Consider the following 24,430-nt stretch of genomic DNA (forward strand, 5'->3'; position numbering starts at 1 on the left):
CGACACCTCTAAACAGAAAGATAAGAAACTGAATAGCAAAGTGCACTTTGATCCCGTACCAGACTGCAAAAACCACCTCAGAAGCTATGAATGTCAGGTTTCATGGAGTAAACTTCGGGAAAATAGGTACTCACAGTTCAGCCACTGTAATAAATGACATGCAATTGGTATGAATTTGCCTCAGCTTTTCCATAGAACTGGTTGGGGCAGAGTGAACACATGAAAAATGAGAGCTCCAGGAAAACATGTCACTGCAGCCGGCAAAAACCCATTAAATCCAACTAGGCTGACACTTAAAATAAGGCTGTGTCAACTCCCATAAGCAACCTATGGACCAGAGGCGACAGAAACATTTATTAGCAGAAACTTGAAGGCGGCCTGCGCCTGTCCTCGATGCAAAGGAGGAGAGTGGCAGCAGAATTCACTCTTAACATACGATAGCTAGTGTAAAGCTCTGCACCGACACCACCGATCTAAAGAACAAAGCGCTCACATAACCGGTGCAGAGGGCAGACGCAAGCTGCAGTGCTTTTATCAGTCCGGCTGCAGGGACCCAACAAGAACATGCACAGAAATACTGAAAAAGGCCTTTAACAACCATGACTTTGCCACGAAAGTTTCATGGCAAAGGCATGCGTGGTAAAGGCATATGAGCTGTAAAAATGTTTGTTGTAAATGCATGCGTGGCAATGATGCATGCATTGTATTGACAGCGTTGTAAAGGCATACGTGGTATTTGCATGCGTGGTTCCCTCATACAACCGACTGAGAAAGGACTGCTTACAGGGGCAAAGATGTTGCCTTGATTCATTCTTACAAACTTCCTGCCCCCGATTGCTTCTATCAACAGTAATCAATGATTTTCGACCTTCGCTACTGCTCCAAGAGGATCAAAGAGATTCATCCTCTTATGAGCATTTTCAATATGGCTTGGTTCATGCAAATGGAATGCGCAGAAATAACCTGAAGCATGGTGGTGCTTTTTCCTTAAAGGTAATTTCTTTTTTCCCGGTCTTATGGTGATAAGCTGTGTTGTCGACTCAGCAATATGCATCTTACTCGGTTTAAATCATTATGGATATTGTGTTTTCATTTTCTCCTTACGTCACTGTTTGACAGTCAATTTTAGATCCAGTTTGTTTCTGAGTTTAGTCTCATAGTATTAATCTATACTATGGATTTACCCATAAGTTGTTACATTAATGGTGTATGACATGTATTTATATCCTTTTACTTAAATTAATACCTGTGCATGGAAAATGCTGTGTTCTTTTGAACATGCATATTTTCTTTTACTTTCAGAGAAGTCTTACTTGATAAATAATGTGATGATTTAGTCATATACTTGTTATTTTTGCTCTGGAGTCCGTTCTTTAAAATAATGTTCTTTTCTACTATTTAAACACTACACTCCATTGTGTGATACTGTATAATCCTGAGAATTCGTGCATTTTTCCTGGTTTTTTTTGCTGTGTTTCTGCCTTTGCCTTCAATACTAGCATCTGAAGCAGGAGTGGCTGTTGTGTGGACATAGTGGCAGGGCGGGGGCTGGGTTGGACGACAGACAAGGGGGAGGTGGGGGAAAAGGATATTAAACATTTGGAAATAAAAATATAAATAACTTCCTTCCGCCTGTCACCCGACTCTCTTCTCTGTGTCCTCTCCTCACTGCAGCAGAGGCTCCCAGCCTCCCCTGCAGCCAATCCTGACACTGCTCTCATGTTAGAAAGCAGCATCACGATTGGCTTGAGTGCTGGGACTTTGTGCTCCCAGGGGAGATTGGGAGCCTCTGGCTGCTCTCTCTCCATCCCAGCAATGCAGCTGGATTAGAGACAGCTCAGTGCGCATGTGGGTTTAGCCGGCGTGAGACGGCTGACCAAACCCACATGTACACTAATAGCAGTGCTGCCCACCATTCCGTCTCCTGACTGCCCCATGATGGCCCTGCCCCAGGACACAGCAGAGAATTTGAAAAATAAAACGATAGTGAACTTGTATTATTATCGTTATATTTTCCAACTTTTGAGGATGGAGAGGGGGGGGGGGGTGAGAGACGCTCCTCCATCATCGCAGTGGAGATGCCTCTCATCTAAAGAAGAAGCATACTTTTGCCCTAGCTCATGGTCTTTCTTTATCCGCACCCCACTCCGTTTCCTATTTCTATTCATTGGATGGCTTAATTTTGTAAGCACAGATTTTTCAATCTGTAAATTAATTGTTAACATTAAATTAAATCATGACATGGAAGGCTATCTTTATAAAATATTAAAAGAGTAACAACTACACTTTTTAGCGCTGCTAAATATGAGATGAGGAAGATTGTCTGAAGCAGCCTTGGACTAAAAGATATTCATCAATGTAACGTCCACATACCTAGGAGGAGGCATAGCAAACTATTTCGATTAAGGTTCCCTCTAATTGCTCAGTGAAATTCTGGGCTTCTGAAGAGACTAGTGGGCAGATTCTTTTTAACTAAACATTCAAAAATGGGAATATTCAGGAAAAAGTCATATACATTTAGTACAAATAGAAAGAACTTTGCCCTGTTTGCACTTTTATTAATGGGGAATTGGAGGTTTCAAGGCCAAATTACGAAAGCATATAAGAGTAAGTAAAAGAGTACTCATTTAGTATTACTTCCTGTCCTCCTGAATGCGTTTTAACTTGGCTCAGATATTTCTGCACTAGTATTCGAAGCCCCCGAGTACCTCCAAGAAGAGTAAGTCCTATATGGTGCCTATGTTCTCACTTTGTTGAAATGTTCAGGAGGGGTCTGCAGGTTCTTGGGTGCTAAACATTGGGGATTAACGGAAAATCGGGAGACTTGGAATCTTACTTTGCGAAATAAATAATGCTTAGGAGCTTCTCAGGTGCCCATTCTTAGGTACTATGCATGCACTATGGTCCAGATCCAAGGAGACTCTCCCCAGGAAGGGCCATAGAAGTAGCACTACAAAAAGCTAGCTACATCAGAAAGTCCCACGTTAATGACCAGATTCTCAGAATTGCAAGGATAGGGTCGGGACTCATCAGCAAAACATCTGAACTTCATTACAGAGACAGAGGGACAGTGATAAAAGAGTAACATCCCAGCAATGTCTAAGCAAGTAGTTCCACTATAACTAGGGGCCATAGCATTAAGTGGGGTAAGGAGCAAATGATTAGCTAGACATCACACAACGCCTCAATCATTCATGCCTTCACAAATGACAAAATACTGTAACCAACCATCAAACTCCATCCAGTGTCATATTCTAACCCACATTTTCTCTGACTCGTATAGCAAACTAACCACATTGATCATTCACTGACTACCATCATGTATTCTTACTAAACTCTTCATCCTAATCCAGCCTCGGCTCGTGGTAAAACATTCACATCTATCCCAAATAAGACATTTTACTACCAACACACAAACCATCCACCTCCTAACCAACATCTCATTCATGCCACTCAACTTATAATTTAAGTTATCCATCATAAGCATAACCCTTTAAAGTTGGAGCTATGCAAAACCTCTTAGCATAACCACTGAATATATTGAAACCCCACTCCCTGCAAAGCCCACACAACCAACCCCTAAAGCAAAACACCTTGTGCAAGTAATTAGTAACCCATCTTTTAATAGACAGACAAGTAACCGATCAAAAAGGGATACTGTATATATTATCAAAACTCCTGCAACATCATACCAAGCCCTGAAGTTGAACTCTTAAAAAAACAGTCCTATTGACGTGTATACAGACTGAAACTACACTTCAAAAAACCAAACAACATTCCTGACCCACTATTTCTGGGACGAACATAGCTCATGTCTGCTTCTAAGATCTCAGGTACAGGTATGACCCAAAAATATCTGAGAAAAGACCTAATAGATTTACATGCTTAAGGCATAGACTAGGGCCACAATGCAAATATCAAATGACTCAGAACTGCTGTAAATCACCACTAACTATCCTTAAAGGCATTGTAGCACCAATGCTCACTTCACTCAATCACATCCATCCTACCATCTTACAAACCAGACCCACTTTCTCGCCTACTATATATATGGCTCTCCTCCATACAAAACCTTTCACTAACCTTGCTGATCGTGAGATGCAAAATAGGCAAGGGTAATACACTGACCTAAAATTAAAAATTGAACTAATAGTTACATCTGATCACACTATAAATATGTATCTTTAGACTCCTGATCCATACGAGTAACTATTTATGACAAGCCTAAAATATGTTAGCGTCTATAGATCTAGTGATGCACTCAAAAGCAACTCACTGTCAATCTCCAAGGCCCTGTCAAATGCCCACCTGTGCCTTCTTCCGTAAAAAGCAGGAGTTGTATTTAAATATGGCAGCTAGTGTTTACACAGCGCCAGAGCTATTATTAATTGCCCTGTTTCTATGTGAACTTTTGGAGAGGCTTTCTTACGTCCTGCTGTGCAAACCACTGCTGACAAGATGGCACAATGAGATAACACATGCTACAGACCTCACACGCTTGAATCCTAGCATGCCAGATACGCTTTTCCTCAGCTGTCTCAAAAATACCAATCCCGCTGTATGACACACCATATAAAACGTTATTATTGTGAAGGAGGTGATGGTTAAATTAAAAATGGGTTAATACTGTGTCCAAACCCCTAAGCAGTGGATAGTAGATCTCAGCGACCTCAGTGCTACCTGTGTATCATTTTAGAGGTGGTATTCAGGGTCTGCATGGGGGTTGATTGAGCTAGAGATAGGGGGTTCAATACACAGAGCCATTAGAGAAGGAGATTGGTGAGGAGGGAATCTCACCATTCAACTCCAATCACGGTGGGGGTGACAGTTCATGAAGGGGGTGGGTTACTATATGCTTGGGAACATGAAAGGGGATTCGATGTCGTTTCCAGAGTGTGGTTACAGCAGCTCCTCCAATTGAAATGCAGCCCTGCCAGCTGCAATCTTTCCAGCTCTGCCTGGACTTTCTTAATGTATTATATTACTTCAGTACCCTTCAGTAGGGCTGTCAAAGCTTATTATTGTGTGGAATATTGGAGATTATTTGGTCCTGACAATATACCGTCCCACCAGTCTCCCACTGGATAGCGTTAAGGCTCATGATTCAGTGCTACTTGAAGGGATGCACAGACTGGTCACTTGTAACTTTTGCTAAGCCCCCTCTCAACAGCCGCTAATGAAGTATTACTAAACATCTCCACACAGGCACGTTTAACTAGAGTGGTTAGAGATAACAATGGAAAACCATGCTAACCTTCCTGAAGCTCTCTGAACTCAACAAAAGGATTCTGAAAAGAAAATGATCCAAGTACAAGTTGTATGTATGCACCAAGAACTAACTTAGAAAGAAAACAACGATCAGATTTTTACTTCCAAACCAGGATAAGAAAATTAGGGAACACAAAACACAGCTATCTCCAACAACACAATACAATCCACCAAAAGCACAGCATTACAATCCTATTTCACCAATGAAAATAAAAACCCTCTAGAAAAGTATCAGCTCTTGCAAAGTATCACTTCATTTGTCTAACCAATGTCCTACTACAAACATGACATTTCACATAATATGGTTAAATACCATCATGTGAGAAATGTGGTTACTGGTTGGGGGAGTGAAAGTCTACTCAAGCAGCAACCACAATCCTTGTCAGGGTGAGGCACAAGCCAACCCCAAATTAATCTGTGTTCAATCCTCTGGTAGCTCGGCACAAAGCAGTTAGGCTTAGCCTAGAGGCAATTTTGAAAGTATTTATGCAGTACTTCAAACAGTAATAATGAGAAAACACAATACAAGAAAATTCCCACACAATCTAGAAATATAGAGCAGAAAATAATAAATAAATCAAGAACAAACCACAAAAATCGAATCGGTGGAACCAGAGAGATGAAATTTCAAATTTGAAAGATTTAAGTGAAAATAACACGAAACGTCCCACAGCACCAATCACGGCTACCTTGTGCAAGACCGGGAGAAAATCACAAGTTCAGGCCGACCACAATGGAGTGCAGGTCTGATATAGGGACCAGGTTAATCCCGCTGAAAGGTTACCTTCTCAGTCCAACGCAAAGTCCTGTTCATGGTGTAGGGGGTCACTAGGATTCGGGAAGCTTCGCAGACGGTTGTCGATGTAGCGTGAAGAGCAGGTTACGGGCGTCATCACTGTAGTGCAAATATCCTATTGTCATCACTAACAGTCAGGCCAGAGCTTCATGGTGGCTCTCCCTGTGAGTGGTCGATGCTGTAGCACAAAAGGTTGGTTGAAGAAACTTCGCTTTAGCGGGCAGTGCGAGAGACAAGATTTTGGAGCCAATGGGCCTATTCGCGTTTGCAAAGTGCCCAAAAACTTCAATTCAGCTCCACTGAGGCCACATTAGGCATCCAGGGCCTGAAGGCACCACTTAGGGGCCAGGGACTTACTCTAGCTGGATCTGCATGCTATTTCAAGTGACTACGAGAATCTTATGTTCCTATGACTCTAAATAGGAGGCTAGCAGACTGTCCCTTGAAGTCACAGTGCGAGTTCTGGGTTCAGGTGCAGGTCCAATCCACCTGTCTCAGGTAGGAGGGTAGCAGGGTAGCAAGGCAGCAGTCCAGCAAGGCAGTTATCCAGCAGGGCAGCAGTCCATCAGAGTTGTAGTCCTTCTTCCTGGCAGATTCTCCAAAGGTCCAGAAGTATACTGAAGCGTTGGTGTCTGATATCCACTATTTATACCAGGTGAACCTCTGATGTGCGAGAAGCTTTTAGAGATTTCCCTTTGAAGTGCACAGGTTTCCTGCCTCCCATGCCCTGGCTCCAGGCTAACTACAGGGGGAATGCAGCCCTTTGTGTGGAGGCAGGACACAGCCTATTCAAGTATTAGTAGGGCTGTGCCCAGCTACATCCTCCCATCCTGCCAGTGATGGCCCATCCCTGCACACCTAAGCTCTCTATTGTGTGTGACTGTCTAACAGGTATACACAAAGACCAACTGTCAGCTAAACTTAGTCATATAACCCAGAGACGGGCTGCAGGAACGACATGGCTAAGGCAGGAAAACCCCAACTTTCTAAAAGTGGCATTTTCAAAATTGCAGTTTAAAATCTGACTTTACCATAAGAGAAGGGATTTTTTACAATTTCAAGGACACCAAACATGAACTGAATACCGGTTCACATTTGGAAGCGACAGCTTATTAGATGTAATAAGGTAGCTCCAATGTTCTGCTATGAAAGAGGTAGGCCTTGCAGTAGTGAAAAATGAATTTAGGAGTTGTTCACAAAAACATAACGGTAGATGTCCAGCTTTATTATAACTGCAGTGCACCCTGCCCTATCAGCTATCCAGGGCTTACCCTAGGGGTGACTTATATGTATTAAAATGGAAGGTTTGGGCCTGGCAAGAGGTTTATCTTGCCAAGTTAAAATGGCAGATTAAAACTGTGCACACAGGTTGCAATGGCAGACCTGAGACATGTTTAAAGGGCTACTTAAGTGGGTGGTAAAATCAGGTCTGTAGGCACACTAGTAGCATTTAATTTACAGGCCAAGGACACTGGGAGTGCCACTTTACTATGGACTTACAAGTATATTAAATATGCCAATTGGGCATAAGCCAATTCATCCATGTTTGAGGGACTGGGTACATGCACTTTAGCACTGGTTAGCAGTGGTGAATTGAGCAGAGTCCTAAGACCAGCAAAAATAAAATCAGCAAAACAGGAATGTTGAAGGCAGAAAGGTAGGCGGAAACCCATACCAAGGCTGCAAGGTCTATCAGATCAACACCTCTCTTCTTAATGGCCTTTTGCAAATGCCTTCATCAGCCAAACTGACAAAACGCCTGTCCCATCACAGTCATGAATGGACTCACTCACAATTACCAGAAGCTCTGCTCTAGAAGACAGACTCCTCAAAGACCATTTGAGTAAAAAAGCCATCTCCCTGATATACAAGAAAATCATAAACAACCTGCCAGATCCCATGATAGTCCTTAAGGAACGGTGGGCACAGAATCTAGGTACATTGGACGAAACAGACTGGCAAGAAGCCCTATCGTCCCCTATAGAGGTAGCGATCCCCTCTAGACAGCGATTAATACAACTAAAAGTCCTGCACCCCACATACTATACGCGGACGCTACTACATAATAACTGGGAACAACTGACACACTGCTATGCCTTAGGCAATGCGGCCTTGCCGGCACATTTTTTCACACCATCTGGGAATGCCCCAAAATCATATCATATTGGGAGGCGGTCATGAGTACAATCTCATAGGTCAGGGAGGTAGAAGTCCCACTCGAACCAAAAAGATGCTTAATCAACGTATGGGAACAAACGGACCTTAATCATTCGAAGCAAGGCTGGGTGACACTGGGTATGGCACTGGTGAAACACAATATAGCTCGTAACTGGGGATCGGGACAACCTCCTACACTGCAAAATTGGTGTTGTGATATGGATAATGCTATGGTAACAGAGAAGGCAGTATATGTGCATAGAGGTTGCCCCAAGAAATGGACCCAGGTGTGGGGTGACTGGAACACCTTTCGTGGGAATATATGCGAACCTCCACAAGAGGAAACAACGATAGACGAGAGTGACTAATAGAGATCAAAGTCAAGAGGCTCCGAACGGTGAGATAAGGGGTTGGACTGGAGTGGCCAAGAACTGCATTAATGGACAATAACAATATCTCTGAGGAATATATATCTGAGTATAATGTTTGTATATGCTGTCTAATGAATCATAACCATATACTGCGTACAGTCTTTGTTGCAAAATTAAAATAAAAAAAAGAATGAACTCACTGCCCCTTCAAATGTAAATTCCAGTCAGGTTTTCAGGATATCTACAATAAACATGTTTGAGGGAAATATACTTGAAGTGCATTTCAATGATGATATTTTGCAAGTTATGAGTAATCTGAAACCCTGATTGAATGTTACTGTTAGGCAGGTCAGTGGGTCCTGCTCTAATAGAAAATCACTTGTTCAGGTGAATAATACTGCTGCATTCTGACTTGAACATTAAACACTCTGGCCAGGCTCCTTGGTGCAACCAAATTAATTTCCAAAACAAATAGAGTAATCTTCAAGTAGATGTCAAACACCTTTCAGGAAGAGGTACAGGGCAGACAGGAAATAAGTGTTTAGTCGTTCAACCTTCTTTCAGCATGTGCTTAGTAGCTCAGTCTCACAGTGGTGACTGTCGAGGGAGTCAGGTGTAGCTCACATCTTCTTTGATGCAGATGGCCTGGAAGGTTTGGCATTGCTAAGGAGGCCTAGGCCCTGACATCATTGTGCACGTGCTCCTAGCAGATGACGCCAATGATCATCACAGCAATTGTGCGTGTCAGGCTGGTACAAACGCTCAGGCAGGTGCAGCCCAGCATGGGCGAGCACAGACAGCATGGTAGATGCAGTCCCAACTGAAGTCAATACAACAGAAAGGTAGATGCCGCTTCGCTCGGGTCAATACACATGGCAATGCTGATTCAGCTCTGACCTTCAAGAATACATGCGGCAAGACAGGTAGAGGTCACAAGATATGTGGCTCTATGTAGTCTATTGTGGTGCTTGTTAATCACTGCAGAAAGATCGAGAGGCCCTATGCAGCATGGGTCACCCCCGACTTCAGTCTCTGAAGCAGTCTGCTTTCACTGGATGCTCATCATGGCTGGAACACACTGGGTTTTCATTCTTAACAGCTTCTCCTCCAGCAGGGGCATGCAGACTTGCTCACTCTCTCAACAGGCAGGCGTTAGGCAAACCCTCAGATCATCCAGAAAAAAGTTCAGACTTCAGACGATGACGGCTCACCTTTAGGGAGATTGGCTGTTTGACACCATCCCTGGTCTCAAAGCAATCCTTCAAGTACTCTGCGGACCACTTGCTTCCTTGGCCATGAGGCACTTTAAACTGGATTAATGTGAGGTGGTTTGAGTCCCACTTTCATACACATCTTCTAGACAAGGGATGTGAATCCACTGTCTCAAACTTCAGGTTTGGTTGTGCGGTGATTCTCTTTAAAATGTCCTTCTCAGAGGGGGCGTAGCCTGGCAGGCTAAGATGGCAGACATGTTCTTCTGAGCTCTGGCTCGTCTTCGACAGCAGAGTGGATTTTCTGATGCTGGATTGCACACTGACCGGATTCAGCGGGGCCTCATGTGTATGCCGGGCCCCTGCTTGAGCGGGTCGCATCGGGACCCTATCCGCAGGCAAACAATGGCGCTCCTAGGGACGAGCAATGAGTGCCATGCAGTGACAATGTGTGCTAGGGTAATGTTCGTAGAGTAGACCCCGTCGCCCGGAGGCGGTGACAGAGAAGACAGGAGGAGAGGTGATGCCGGCCTACCAGAGAGGCGGCCGGAGCCTGCAGACCGTGTGGAGGAAGGGAGCCCAGATTGACAGAGAGGGCTTAGCGAGCTAGGCCTTGAAGCTCCAGCAGAGCGAGGGCATGGCCTGGGTTTGGTGCCCATACAGAGCCAGGGCGAATGGATCCAGAGATGCACGAGGGGCCTGAACCCGTGGGCAGGATGCCCTCTCAATTGGAGCCCACTGGGATGATCTGAGTCCCGACTGGCCCACAAGGAAGGGGCACACTGGGGGAGTGACATAGGCCAAGACACAGGACTCAAGTCCATGCTGCCCGGGCCTGAGACTGGGAGATTGGCCCTCTGGGACATAGGAGACACAGCAGGAGAAACCTGGCCCTGAAGGGGGACGCCCCTGAAGGTGTCCTGGTGAACTGCAGAGAGGGCTCCTCAATCCCCCTCTTTCTCCTCCTCCCCATAGGCTCCCACTATCTGGACTGTGGAGACACTCTGGTGAGGCTATGGCAGTGTCGTAAATAAATGATTACGAGTTCAGAATTTCTAGATATCAATATGATTATGCATGAAGCAAGAGGCTGAGTCCGTGGTATCAGGTTCAAAAGGGCTTTATTCAAATAACTTGAGTTATAGGGAGAATAGTTCCATCACCACAAGGGATCAGGACCAGGATTCTCAAAAAGGTATTTTCTCAAACTTTATTCACAGAGTACAGTATATATATGTTTGTAATAATATACGTAAGCAAGAGTGCTTTAGGCGGAGCAAGAGAGAATGAGATAAGAGCACGTGGGTGTGTAAGTAGGCGTGAAGGTGGGCGTCCACTCGATGATAATAGGTAAGTGTCATAGGTGGGTGGATACCTAGAGGGGGTTGCGTGATCAGCTGGAACTTTACTGGAACTTTGCCTTACTTGTGCTCAACTCGAGCATGACGTGTAACTGACGTGTGAAAGGGTTGCTATGCAACCGGGGAGTCTGGAGTCTGAAAATGAGGCCTTCAGTGTCAGGGCGACCAGCACATCTTGTATTATCTGATATCTAAAGTCTGGAGCAGGGACTGATTCGTGACATAGGTTGCCCATCACCTAGGGCCAATGTGGCATTTATTTCTTCGTTTACTGCTGAAGTCTTGCACGGGGGCTATGGGCTTTTCACTGATGTGAGCTTTGTAATCACACAAAAAGAGACAGAAAGGCTAGGCTTTCTCCTTTGCAGATGGGTCATGTTTATCCCTCCTTCTCCAGGCAGGAATGTGGTTTCGGTAGGAGTAAGCAGATAACTGTGCTCAATACTGTCTCGGACAGGGCCCCTTTGGCTGAGGCCCAAGTGTGCAAGGCCAAGGATACGCAGCTACAGCTTTCAGAGCGTTCTGAGGCCTGAAGCCTCTTTTCGGCTCTGGCTGGGCCATAATAATGGAAATGCGGGAAAACATGATGCAAAACGTGTAGGCCTCAGAGCAGATTTGTCGTTTCTCTCATGGGAGACTGGATTATGGCAGGCCACGTTATAGCATAAGCATCATGATAGACAGGCCATGGAGGGGAAATACATAGGTGACATGTATGTGCACATGAGTGTGGGGGAACACACGGGGACACATAGGCCTCATGATATTTTATTTTCCTCATTCCCTCCTTGTCCCCTAGTGGACCCTCATGTCATATCTATTCTCATTAGACAGTCAATCTGTTCTTGCAGCATTATTTTTCCATTTTCAATGCTTTGTAAATGGGGATGTGGTACACATGCAGTAGCACACAGGCCGCAAATTGCCGGGCCACACTGCAGACATAGGCAACAACTGAATATCATCAGTAGTATTAGTCCACAGACCGTCAACGCTCTCCATCCCCATGCTGATATCATTTCCCAGAGCCAACTGGACCAAGTCCACGTGCCTGGGTCTTGGTGTATGCTTTGGGCAATCTTGTGGAGTCTTGTTATTGCTTTGTATACAGACGGTGCGTTATTAGGTATGAAAACGCAACAGCTGGAACCGATGACCCTACAGGCCCCGCCCCTATCCGCTAGGATGACGTCAAGAACAAGACGATTCTGAAGAACGACCATTCTCATAGCAGACTGTTCCTGGGTCAAGTTCCCCAGGGCTGATGCAGTCTCATTAGCAACTGTTTCTAGAATCCTTGTTAGTCTGCGGATAAGTTTACTATTCTGGACGGGACCTATGAAGAAAAAGAATCCTTTGTTGAAATCTGTATATTGCTCCCCCAGATTGACGGGCGTACGCCCTCTGCTAATAGGGCCTGACTGCTCTTGCTGCCCCTGATAGGGAAACCAGGGCAAGCGGGTCAGGTCCCCACTTACCAACTATCCCTAAGATCAGGAGTGTCAAGGTTGAGTGAGGCGACCTCGTTGACATTGCTGAGCATGGAGGTGGTGACACATTGCCCCGCACCGCCACCAGCTTAATGGGTTATGATAAGGCACCCTCAGCACAAGCTAAAATGGATAGCTACTCCGTCCCGGTGAATGGCATGAAGGGCACTGTGAAGGGTGATGCCCACAACTCTCTCCCACCCAATGGAAACAACACTGCGATGACAATACAAGCCATTCAGGAATCCAGGTCGGCACTTGACACCAAAATTGGGGGGTGTGTACCGACGTGGCCTTACTCTGCCAAGATCGCCGTAACACTGTGGATCGTGTTACAGCTGCAGAAGACCCGATCTCCAAACTGGAGGACACAGTAAGGGAGCTCTCCTCTGAGGTCGCTCGCCGCTCCCAAACAACCAAGAGCCTCACGGACTGGGAGGAGGACACAGAAAACAAGGTCCACCGCAATAATCTCCAATTCATCTGGTTCACAGAGGACACTGAGGGTTTATCGCCAGAAACCTTTCTTAAGAAGTGGATCAGGTCAAGGTTAGAAGACGCTTACCTGTCTCCAACCAACTCTTGAAATATAGGGACAGGGATGTGATCCTAAAGTGGCTGAGAGCGAAAGGACAGCTCCTGTTTCAGGCGGGACGCATCCTGATCTTTCTGGATTATATGAGGCACATCTAAACACAATGAAATCATATGACTGGGTGAAGCAGAAGCTCCGGATTATGAATCTTCAATATATGTTTCTCTACCCTGCATGACTGCGTGTGCTCTAGGACTCTAAATTGTACTTTTTCGACACGCTGGAGGAAGTTTGGACATTACTCACAAAACGGCGCCCTCTAGTGCCGCACCAGCTACAAATTAGCAAACAGTTGACTCCCCGGCAATGGGCAGGCTGAAAACTGGAGGAAAGCCTGAAATAAGACATCAAAAGTGATCGAAATGCCAGAAACAGGATGCTGAGGCCTCCACAGACTCAGAAGGAGACACACATGTGCGGATGGATCCTGACAAGCCTAAGTCTCAAGAGACACCCCCAGACATTAATGCTGATGATGACTGTCTGATGACTGGAGCGGTCCCCTAGATGGATAATGGGGGGAATCACATCACCCATTCCATAAACTTGAACAGTGCATGCCAGCACCTCTGAACCCCACAGCTGTTCTAATTCTGTATCGCTCCGTAGGTGGAGCCGCTGAAGGGATAACAGACTTCACCACCAAACTACTCTTATTCCAAGTTAAATCCACCCCTAGCTGAAGAGTTTTGGAGATAGATGCTTCCTCAGGGGGGAAGTATAGGGTTGGGGGAGTTGCGATCTTTTTAAGATGTTTTATTATGTTGTTTATTTTTGTTGTTTCACGGCTCTCCACAACGCAATCACATCTCACAGGCTCATACCACATATCCCCTAAGTTCCTACACAAGCAATACAGTGACACAGTCCTTCACATGGTGTGGACTTATGGGCCTCTTCCAGTACTGCACCAAAATTGATCCCCACCTCCATTATGCATGCATTCATGGTAATGATGCGGAACGTCAATGACCTCCTGGATCGCATTAAGAGATGGGCAGTGATGCACTTCATACACAAACACACCTCAGCAATTCTGATGCTGCAGCAAACACACCTGAAGGGTACTAACTGTCCATTTGTTGCCCGACAGGGTGTTCCACACCGGATATTCTCGGAGCTCAAGAGGGGTATCTATACTTCCCCACAAGATCCTGCCCTTAGGTGTGTCCAGAGTCTCTCATGATACGCAAGGATGATTTGTGCCCCCTACAATGTTGTATGCGTACATGTTCCTCACGCTGGCTCCACAATCACAGCTCTTCGGGAACTTGTCCTAGCTCTGCTGCACAGGGTAACAATTGTTGGGGGCGACTTCAATGATATCATGAAAGACCGAGACTCTCAGAGACCTCCCAGATCTCCACAGAGAACAGGGAGTGGCTTAGCTGACTGGGCAAATGGCTTGGGTCTCAGCGACATTTGGAGAATTTGGTATCCCAATTTTCAGGGCTACACACATGTCAGCAGCACACGGTTCATCGTCTTGCAATGATTATTTGCTACTCTGACCCCCTGACCTGCTGCGCACCACTGCCTCTCATATTCTCCCGTGAGGGATATCCGACTTTCGCACCAGGGGCCGTGCACTTTGGTTCTTCCCTGACGGGGGATAGACCCATGTGCGGCTCAATGCTTGGTTCCTGATGGAGGAACAATTCCCCCTGATCTACAGAACTTAAATCCTTTCTTATTATAAACAAGGACTTGGTGGCACCCCCTGGCACACTTTGGGGGACCTGTAAGGCGATCATGTGGCAGATCGGCAGCTCCTACATCCGGGGCAAAAACAGTGAAAAACATATGCAAGTTGTGGAACTAGAGACATCTATACCCTCCCAAAAGTGAAAAGCAAGGGGCCAACAATCAGATTAGTTGGAGTGCTGCTTGGCCATCGACAGAGCTTTTCTGTGGCAGTTGTGTTTGGAGGAGGCCTGACGATGCTGGAAAGCCTCCATCAGATGCGTTTATGAACGGGGAACAAATCTGACAAATTGCTCTTTTGGTTGGCCACTAAGACTATAGAATTCAGGGTGGTGCCCTAGCTGATTGATGGAAGGGAGTCGCTGATGGATACTAGGAGGCCCTTTTATGCTGAACAATCCCGGCAAGCACGGAAGAATGACTCACCATTTGTAGCGCACGTATCCTTCTCGACTGACTCAGGAGGATCATAAAGAACAAGATCTGGAGGAGGTGGGCGAAACTCTCTTGGATTTAAACCTGGGAAAGATCCCAGTGCCGGATAGATTTCCGGTGTACTTTTGCAGGCTCTGCTCAGAGATCCTCCCCCAGATTCTGGAACTGTTTGCAGAGGCCATTACCAGGGGAAGCTTTCCACTAGAGATAGACCTGGCAATATTGGTGGTCCTGCCAAAGCCAGGCCGCTCTCGAGACTGAGGTGCCTCCTACTGCCTTATCTCCCTCATTAACACAGAGGTCAAAATAAAGGCCATTCGCCTTCTGAAATATTTGACCTGCCTGATCCATCTGGACCAGTGCAGCTTCATCCCACACTGGAGTACATGAAACTGTATTAGACAAGTTGATCCAGCTCGCTTCCGTTCCCTGGCCGGGTCAGCGGCTCTCAAGCACATAGATTTTGAGAAGGCCTTTGATACTATCATTGGTCTTTTTTAGAAGCGGTATTAAAATGGGTTGCGGTCTGTGTTATCGGGCTTACATTAAGGTCCTATATGCAACTCCTCAGGCCCAAGTGAGAGTCAACGGAGCTCCGTCTCCCACATTTCCCATCCACATGGACACCGGACAGGGTTGCTTCGTCCCCTATTTGATTTGCCCTGGCCATAGAGCCCCTGGCAGTCTGGATAAGCTGTGATGCACAAATATCAGGCTTTGACTGGCACCTTGCGACAGAATTGCCCTTTACTCAGACAATGTCCTTTTTTTTTTATCTCAATCCACTTTTAAGGAGCCCCGCCTCTGCCAGATTCCGACCTCCTTTGGTTCAGCTTCCGGGCTACGGGTCAACTGGGATAAATCTCTCTTGGTGCCCCTACGGTGAGACTGACAAGAAGAGACACTCCGGACTTCCCATACATCACCTTAGCTTCCTTTAACTGGGTGTGCGCATGAATAGTTACCTGAACTTACTTGGAACCTGAATCTTCGTCCCTTGGTCCCGCGGGTCCGAAAGGACATGACCTAATCGGGTACATTGCCCCTTAATCATATGGGGTGAACTGCCCTGTTTAAATTGAAGATACTTCCCCGGTAGTTAAATGCACTCCAGAATTTCCCTCTTCATATCCTGAAGACTTTTTAATGCTTTTTGTCAAGAACCAAGTTACTTATATCAAAACCTAATAAAGTTTTGCTATAAAATTGTTTTCCTTTTTTAGGCTGTGCGCCAGATGCAGCCTTTGTGTAAAATAGTGATTCTCACAGCAGGTAGCAATGGGGCTGGCTCCAAACTGAAGCACCCAGAAAATGGGCACAATGAAGTGAGATGATTCTTTACTTTCCTGTCATCAGCTTCTCTGAAGTAGTGATCAGGGACAGACAAAAGGGCAAGCCTGACCTAAAAGCTACCTCACCTTGTAAAAAATGAACTGCAGTTCCAGCATTCACCCCTGCTATCTACCAAAAAGCAGTTCTCAGGAAGTTCTAATCAGCAGTCCTTGTAACAAATGCTTCATGGAATTTCTAAACGTTTCCCGCCTCACTCCAGTGTCTGACTCTTGACTACCTAGTTACTGGAAAGCAGGCAATACAGTTTCACTGTCTGAGGAAAGCTGAGCTCGCCCCCCACCATGTGCCATTGTAAACCAGGAGCACACAAAATGGATCCCACAGGTTTCAGAACGCAAACTCCTACACAGTGAGTTCTACTACTGCACATGTACTACACGTGTACTCCACATGCACTTGACATACACAAAGGATGTCAGCGCAAGGTTATGGCCTTTTTGATAACAGTAGTACTTTACACAATAAGTGTCAGTAAGCCAAACGTTCACTGGCACAGATAAAAGAAAGTCTGGTAAACTATATGGGATCACAAAACATGGTAAGGTGTCACTACTGCATTATGCATTAAGCTCCCACTACTGCATTATGTGCTTAACCTAGGACAGGGACAATAGTCCCCTATCAACACTTGGGGTATGCTTGGAGCGACACTCCAGTCCTGTACCTCAAATTGCCTGCGACAGGCCTAGGCCTCTGTGCACACACTTGATTAAAAGGAGACCAAAAGTCAGGGTAACAGATACACATGCAATTGGGAACTCAGGACTGGGGTAAAGACTTGTATACTATGAAACGGATATTCTCACTCCAACAGTGTTCAAGAACCATTCCCCTTGAAAGGCAAGAGAAGTGGGTGTGACCATACTGCTTGGCCTATAAACAGTATCCCAAACCATTTGCTTCTAGAGACTGCACAGAGCAGGGGTTTCCGACCCTTACTATAATGAGAGATACTTTTGGTCAATAAATATATAGTCCCCAGCTTCCAATGGCTTTGATCACTGGTGCAGTAGTGACCACGTCAAATACAATCACAATAGTGACCACACTGTTCTTGATTACTAGTAAAGACCGCCCAGATGTATGCTACAATATCATGTGATAAATATATCATCATGCCAAATCATCATTTCCAGATTATTTACTAATACAATATCATAAAGGTACCTATATATAGGTAAGTATAGGTTTACCTTGAAGAGGCATATATCTCAAGATAACTAGATACAAAGTTAAGAATATAAATAAAATTAACCTATAAATAAATATTTTCATGATATTGTGGTAGTCGATATTATGGATGTAATATTTTGGACAGGCAACATTTAAAACTCAATGTAGTAGTAGAGCACCAACCTCCCCAACACAACTGTAACACAAAATCACTGTATAGCACTGCACAAACACAAGTCCTAATCCTCACCTCTGCTCACCAATGTGAGAAAATGTGTTACTGATTGAGGGGGGAGAGACCCTACTCAAATAGCAACCACAATTCTTGTCAGCGTGCGGGACAAGCAAACCCCAAATTAACCTTTCCTCAACCCTCTGGTAGCTTGGCACAGAGAAGTCAGGATTAGCTTAGAGAAGCTGTGTAAAGTATGTATGCAGCACTTCAAGCAGTAATAAAGTGAAAACGCAACACAAGAAAAATCCCACTTCAATTTAGAAAAAATAGATCAATGCTGGGCAACCTGTAACTGCTACCACAGCTACCGCTGATTCCGACCGCTGTGTACCGCCCCTCCTCGCCGGACCCGCTTCGCGGGTCCCGCTTCGCGGAAACACAGCGGCTGCAACACTTCAAAGGGCTTCTTCCGACCGGCAGGGCTGCGAGGGTAGAGCGGGACTCCACGGACCAGGAGTCCCCGCGCGCCCGTTACCAGCTGGGCTCCTCTCCCTGCCGGCCCCGCCCCCAAACGCCGGTAAAGTCAAAAGGCAGCTGAGCCTTACCTCAGGTGGATTCCTTCGATCAATGCTGGGCAACCTGTAACTGCTACCACAGCTACCGCTGATTCCGACCGCTGTGTACCGCCCCTCCTCGCCGGACCCGCTTCGCGGGTCCCGCTTCGCGGAAACACAGCGGCTGCAACACTTCAAAGGGCTTCTTCCGACCGGCAGGGCTGCGAGGGTAGAGCGGGACTCCACGGACCAGGAGTCCCCGCGCGCCCGTTACCAGCTGGGCTCCTCTCCCTGCCGGCCCCGCCCCCAAACGCCGGTAAAGTCAAAAGGCAGCTGAGCCTTACCTCAGGTGGATTCCTTCGATCAATGCTGGGCAACCTGTAACTGCTACCACAGCTACCGCTGATTCCGACCGCTGTGTACCGCCCCTCCTCGCCGGACCCGCTTCGCGGGTCCCGCTTCGCGGAAACACAGCGGCTGCAACACTTCAAAGGGCTTCTTCCGACCGGCAGGGCTGCGAGGGTAGAGCGGGACTCCACGGACCAGGAGTCCCCGCGCGCCCGTTACCAGCTGGGCTCCTCTCCCTGCCGGCCCCGCCCCCAAACGCCGGTAAAGTCAAAAGGCAGCTGAGCCTTACCTCAGGTGGATTCCTTCGATCAATGCTGGGCAACCTGTAACTGCTACCACAGCTACCGCTGATTCCGACCGCTGTGTACCGCCCCTCCTCGCCGGACCCGCTTCGCGGGTCCCGCTTCGCGGAAACACAGCGGCTGCAACACTTCAAAGGGCTTCTTCCGACCGGCAGGGCTGCGAGGGTAGAGCGGGACTCCACGGACCAGGAGTCGCCGCGCGCCCGTTACCAGCTGGGCTCCTCTCCCTGCCGGCCCCGCCCCCAAACGCCGGTAAAGTCAAAAGGCAGCTGAGCCTTACCTCAGGTGGATTCCTTCGATCAATGCTGGGCAACCTGTAACTGCTACCACAGCTACCGCTGATTCCGACCGCTGTGTACCGCCCCTCCTCGCCGGACCCGCTTCGCGGGTCCCGCTTCGCGGAAACACAGCGGCTGCAACACTTCAAAGGGCTTCTTCCGACCGGCAGGGCTGCGAGGGTAGAGCGGGACTCCACGGACCAGGAGTCCCCGCGCGCCCGTTACCAGCTGGGCTCCTCTCCCTGCCGGCCCCGCCCCCAAACGCCGGTAAAGTCAAAAGGCAGCTGAGCCTTACCTCAGGTGGATTCCTTCGATCAATGCTGGGCAACCTGTAACTGCTACCACAGCTACCGCTGATTCCGACCGCTGTGTACCGCCCCTCCTCGCCGGACCCGCTTCGCGGGTCCCGCTTCGCGGAAACACAGCGGCTGCAACACTTCAAAGGGCTTCTTCCGACCGGCAGGGCTGCGAGGGTAGAGCGGGACTCCACGGACCAGGAGTCCCCGCGCGCCCGTTACCAGCTGGGCTCCTCTCCCTGCCGGCCCCGCCCCCTTGGGGTCCTTAGATCTCCCATAAAGTAAAGGTAACATTCCCGCTGCGCGGGAGCGCGCGGGAGGGCGCCGGGAGAAGCCCGGGACAAGGGCGGGACCGTCTGTGGCCGTCCGGGGTCGGACGAGGTTGGGTTGGGCTTAGAGCCTTGGTTCTCTGTACATTTTATCATCTTGTTACACCGTATACTACATTTTGCGTTATATTGTGGCACCATTATTAATTTCCAATTATGGCCCTAAGATCGGGCAAACAGCGCCTAGTGCATATTCAAACCTCTAAGGGTGTTGTCTCAGGCCCCCTCGATGCTTTTATCACCCGAGCCACAGGGATACTAGAAAAAGAAATTGAACTAGTTGAGCACAGATTGTCCCTGGACTTAGTTACTGGGAAACGCTCATCTATTGGTGCCCTGGCCCGTGTTAAAAGCCCTTTAACTAATGCTGTATTTAATTGTATCTCTACTTCAGAGACCGAAGTGATAGTTCATGTAGATGGGGACGGAGATCCAACATCCACGTCCAATGATAACATGGAACTGAAATCTGATAATAACCTGACCTGTTTAGAAGCGGACAGTCAAAATACGGAGGACGATGAGAGTAGCTTGTCCAGAACCCCACAATTATACGCTCCCACCTTATCCAGTATGCCCGTTTTGCCTCCAGTAATTACCAATCACGTTACTAATCAGGTTCCACGGAAAAGAAAGCATGCTTCAAGCTCAAAGGGAGAAAATGTACAAAAACAACCTAAAATAGATCAAGTTAATAGTCCCTCTCATTCCCAGACCATACAAGAACCCCCAATAGTGTACTGTCCTTCATTGGTCCACTCAGGGTCTTCTAATCCTTGCCCAACATGTTTTAGTAGTGACGATGTCCTGTTGGCAAAAATGGAAGCAATGATTAAAACCTTATTGCTTCCGGTCTTAGAAAGTACCAGGATAATGTCCGCTAAAATAGATGTCCTGGAAGCAGCGGTCAACATTAATATGGACCTCTTGCAAAACTTAACGACTACTAGTTTCAAGACAAGGGGCCCTAACCCCATAGGGGGTGCTAACCAAAAAGGGGGGTCAACCACAACTATCCCCGTAGGGACATCTTCTACTATTATTAATAAAAAACCACTAATAGGAGTAAAAACTACAGCTGCCACATTGACTACTGCAAGTAGAGCCCCTACTAAAGAAACACCAAAGGCTAAACGCCCAGTGGCAACTAACAACACGCAGGGGAAAAAACCTCCAGCAAATGGTGCAGTAAACCAACCTAATAATACTCCAGCACAGACATCTATAATGGGTAGGGAGAGGAAAACCACTCTCCAAGATAGGAACCCGAGGACAGATAACAGAAATTCACGACACCCACCCAGAGTAAACTTACCTCCTGAAGCGTCACAATATACCATCGTTCTAACTGGAGTGGCCCCCCTAAGAGAGGGTATTAAAGAATCACAAGGGGATCTGCGGAATAAGGTCATCTTCTGGCTAAACAAACATCGCCCTCTCCCCCCGTCATCTCCCACCGAAATCCTCTATGTAAGGAGAGTAGAATGGGTAGGTAAGGGCGAAAAAGATCTGGAGGGTGACTGTATTTTAATTTCATTTAGAGACCCCTGGGTGGTGGAAAGAATCCAAAGGAAAGCTAGATTTGCCCATTTGGGTGATGTACAGACCTTACACCTTGGTTACTTTTACCCCCACACGTACCCAATTAATCAAATGGGCCTCAATCATTGGAAACTCAAAGGGGGAATGCCCCGGGAGCCCACAATCCATCACCCCCAATACTACCCTCCTCTCTTCAATCATTTCGAGGCACTGTCAGATCTAGAATGGGTTGACTGACTATGTGCACTGACCCAGTCACCGAACACAGCTATAGGGAAGGGGGAGGGAGCGCACATCCCATTTAACCCTACCTCGGAATTAGTAAAGGAGCAACAGTCCCTTTTCCATAACAACAATAGTATGTTGAGGGGGCAAAGTGAGGAAGAGGCTTCCACTTCCAATATAGATGTGACCAGTCTAACAAATGACATCTTACCGAGCTCCCATTCCCCTCCCATTGTTAGCAATAACCACGTAGAGGTAAATTCTTCTTTAATTTCACATATGGTATCTTGGAATGTTGCCGGAGTCAAGACCCGCATGATTTCTGAGGATTGGTTGGTATTTATAGGTAAACATGAGGTTGTCCTCCTGCAAGAAACATGGGCCACATCTCCGTCTTACATGGTTGGATTCACAAATTTTTTCAAACCAGCTATAAAAGGTACTAAAGGGCGGGCGTCAGGGGGACTGACCATTTGGGTAAAACAGGCCTGGTGTTTTTCAGTTTCTGAACTGTATGTGGATAATCCCGACATATTGGCTATAAGGCTGAGGGAAGTAGGGGGGCAGGAAATGCTTATTATTAACATATACTCTAGAGGCCTCCCTGGCGGCCGTTGCCCCAAGCTGATAGGCGCCCTAGATACATTACTATTGGGTTGGAATAAAGGCTCATTTATTATAATAGCGGGTGATATTAATTGCACAATTGAACCACTGTACTTGCCGGAAGACAATTGGGGGTTTGAAGAAGATGCGACCTGGAAAATCCCCGAACTTTCCAACAAATTACCAGTTAAAGCAACGGAGGCTGCCCTGAATTGGACTGCTTTTTGCCTCACTTGGGGATTAAGGGCCGCAAACGGACGCACCAAATCGGACATTGGAGCCAATCCCACTTTTGACAATGGTGCGAGGAAAAGTCGTATTGACTACATCCTCATAAAAATGGAATATTGGAGCCTAATTGTCGATATGGAAATTGTAATGCGTCCGGAAAGTGACCATAACCCATTGTCCCTGAAAGTCAAAATGTATGGCATGAAAAGACTAGCGGAACCAGATCCAAGGGGGCAAGGGGTTGTAACCGTATCAAATGACCGGAGGAGATTGAAATGGTCAATCATATCAAATGATGCAATGATACAGGCCAACATTGAAAATGTGGTGACTAATGCTTTAAACAAAGTGAGGTCTGCTGTTGTTGAGAGGGGTCAGGGTGATTTAGATAAGATCATGGGCATTCATGACAAATGCTTCTCTGAGCTTAAAACTATTCTCTCAAAACCATGTAAGTCTAACAACGGGCACCAGAATGCTCCAAGAGCAAAATGGTATAATAGAGAGTGTAGAGAGGCGCATAGTCACCTAATAGAGAAAGTTAAAACCAGAGACCTAAGTGCAGTAAAAGAGGCCAGACAAAGGTATAAAAGAGTTCAATGGGAGGCAAAGAGGGAATGGGAAGATGATTTTTGGGCAGACCTTTTGGACGCTAGCAAATCCAACAACCAGACCAAATTCTGGGATATTGTTAAATGCGGAAAAGACGGTGAATTCCGTACCCCGTCTAACAACGTATCTCCGGAAGTCTGGATAAATCATTACTCCTCCCAATTTTGCACAGTAGTTGTTGACCCTACGTCTGCATCTAATCTGCTACCGGCAATACCCCCTGGCAACGTGACTATGTCCTTTACAGAAGCGGAAACGGAGCTTGCATTAGGCCTAATCAAGAGAGGGAAAGCCCCTGGGTTAGATCAAATTCCAGCAGACCTATTTAAGCTAAACTTAGGCCTTTGGGTACCCTATTTAACTAGCATATTTAACACTATAGCGAGAGGTGCCCATATACCCAAGTCTTGGAAGGGGGCAGAGATCCTCCCTATACACAAAAAGGGTGATAGATCGAACCCAGGGAACTATCGCCCTATCAGCCTAATTGACTGCTTTCAGAAAGTTTTTGCCCGTATGATCCTGGCGAGGGTCCAAGGGTGGATTGAACTAGAAGGAATACTGTCCCCGCTACAAGCGGGCTTTAGATCTGGTATAAGTACCATTGACCAGGTTCTGAGGTTCTGCATGATCTTTTGGAAGGTCGTTATACTGGGGGGTGGCACCATCTTCGCTGCTTTCATAGACTTGAAATCAGCTTTTGATTTGGTGCCGAGGGGAAAATTATGGCAGGTACTAAGGGACCTAGGAATGCCGGGAGAATTGGTGGAGATGATTACTAGACTACACGAAGATAACTTTGCCAGGGTAAGATGGGGGTTACAAGGGCAATATACTGACTCATTTCCGGTTTCACGGGGAGTCCGTCAGGGGTGCGTTCTCGCCCCCACCCTCTTCTTACTCTTTATAGATCAGGTAGTGAAATTCTTCGGGTCTACTAATACTGACGCACCGTCCTTGGCGGGGACTAAATTCCCAATGTTGATCTTTGCGGACGACACCCTCCTCCTTTCAAAGA

The 24,430-nt window shown here is 46.7% G+C and overlaps 1 protein-coding gene across 2 annotated transcripts in view; it reads right to left on the bottom strand.

The window, feature by feature from the left end:
- The window catches only part of RIMS2 (regulating synaptic membrane exocytosis 2), a 1,922,267-nt gene that overhangs the window by 1,037,264 nt on the left and 860,573 nt on the right, over nt 1-24,430 (bottom strand). The gene's annotated exons all lie outside the window — the stretch shown is intronic.

This window comes from Triturus cristatus, chromosome 5_1 (assembly GCF_964204655.1).
Source record: "Triturus cristatus chromosome 5_1, aTriCri1.1, whole genome shotgun sequence".
Classification (NCBI taxonomy): Eukaryota; Metazoa; Chordata; class Amphibia; order Caudata; family Salamandridae; genus Triturus; species Triturus cristatus.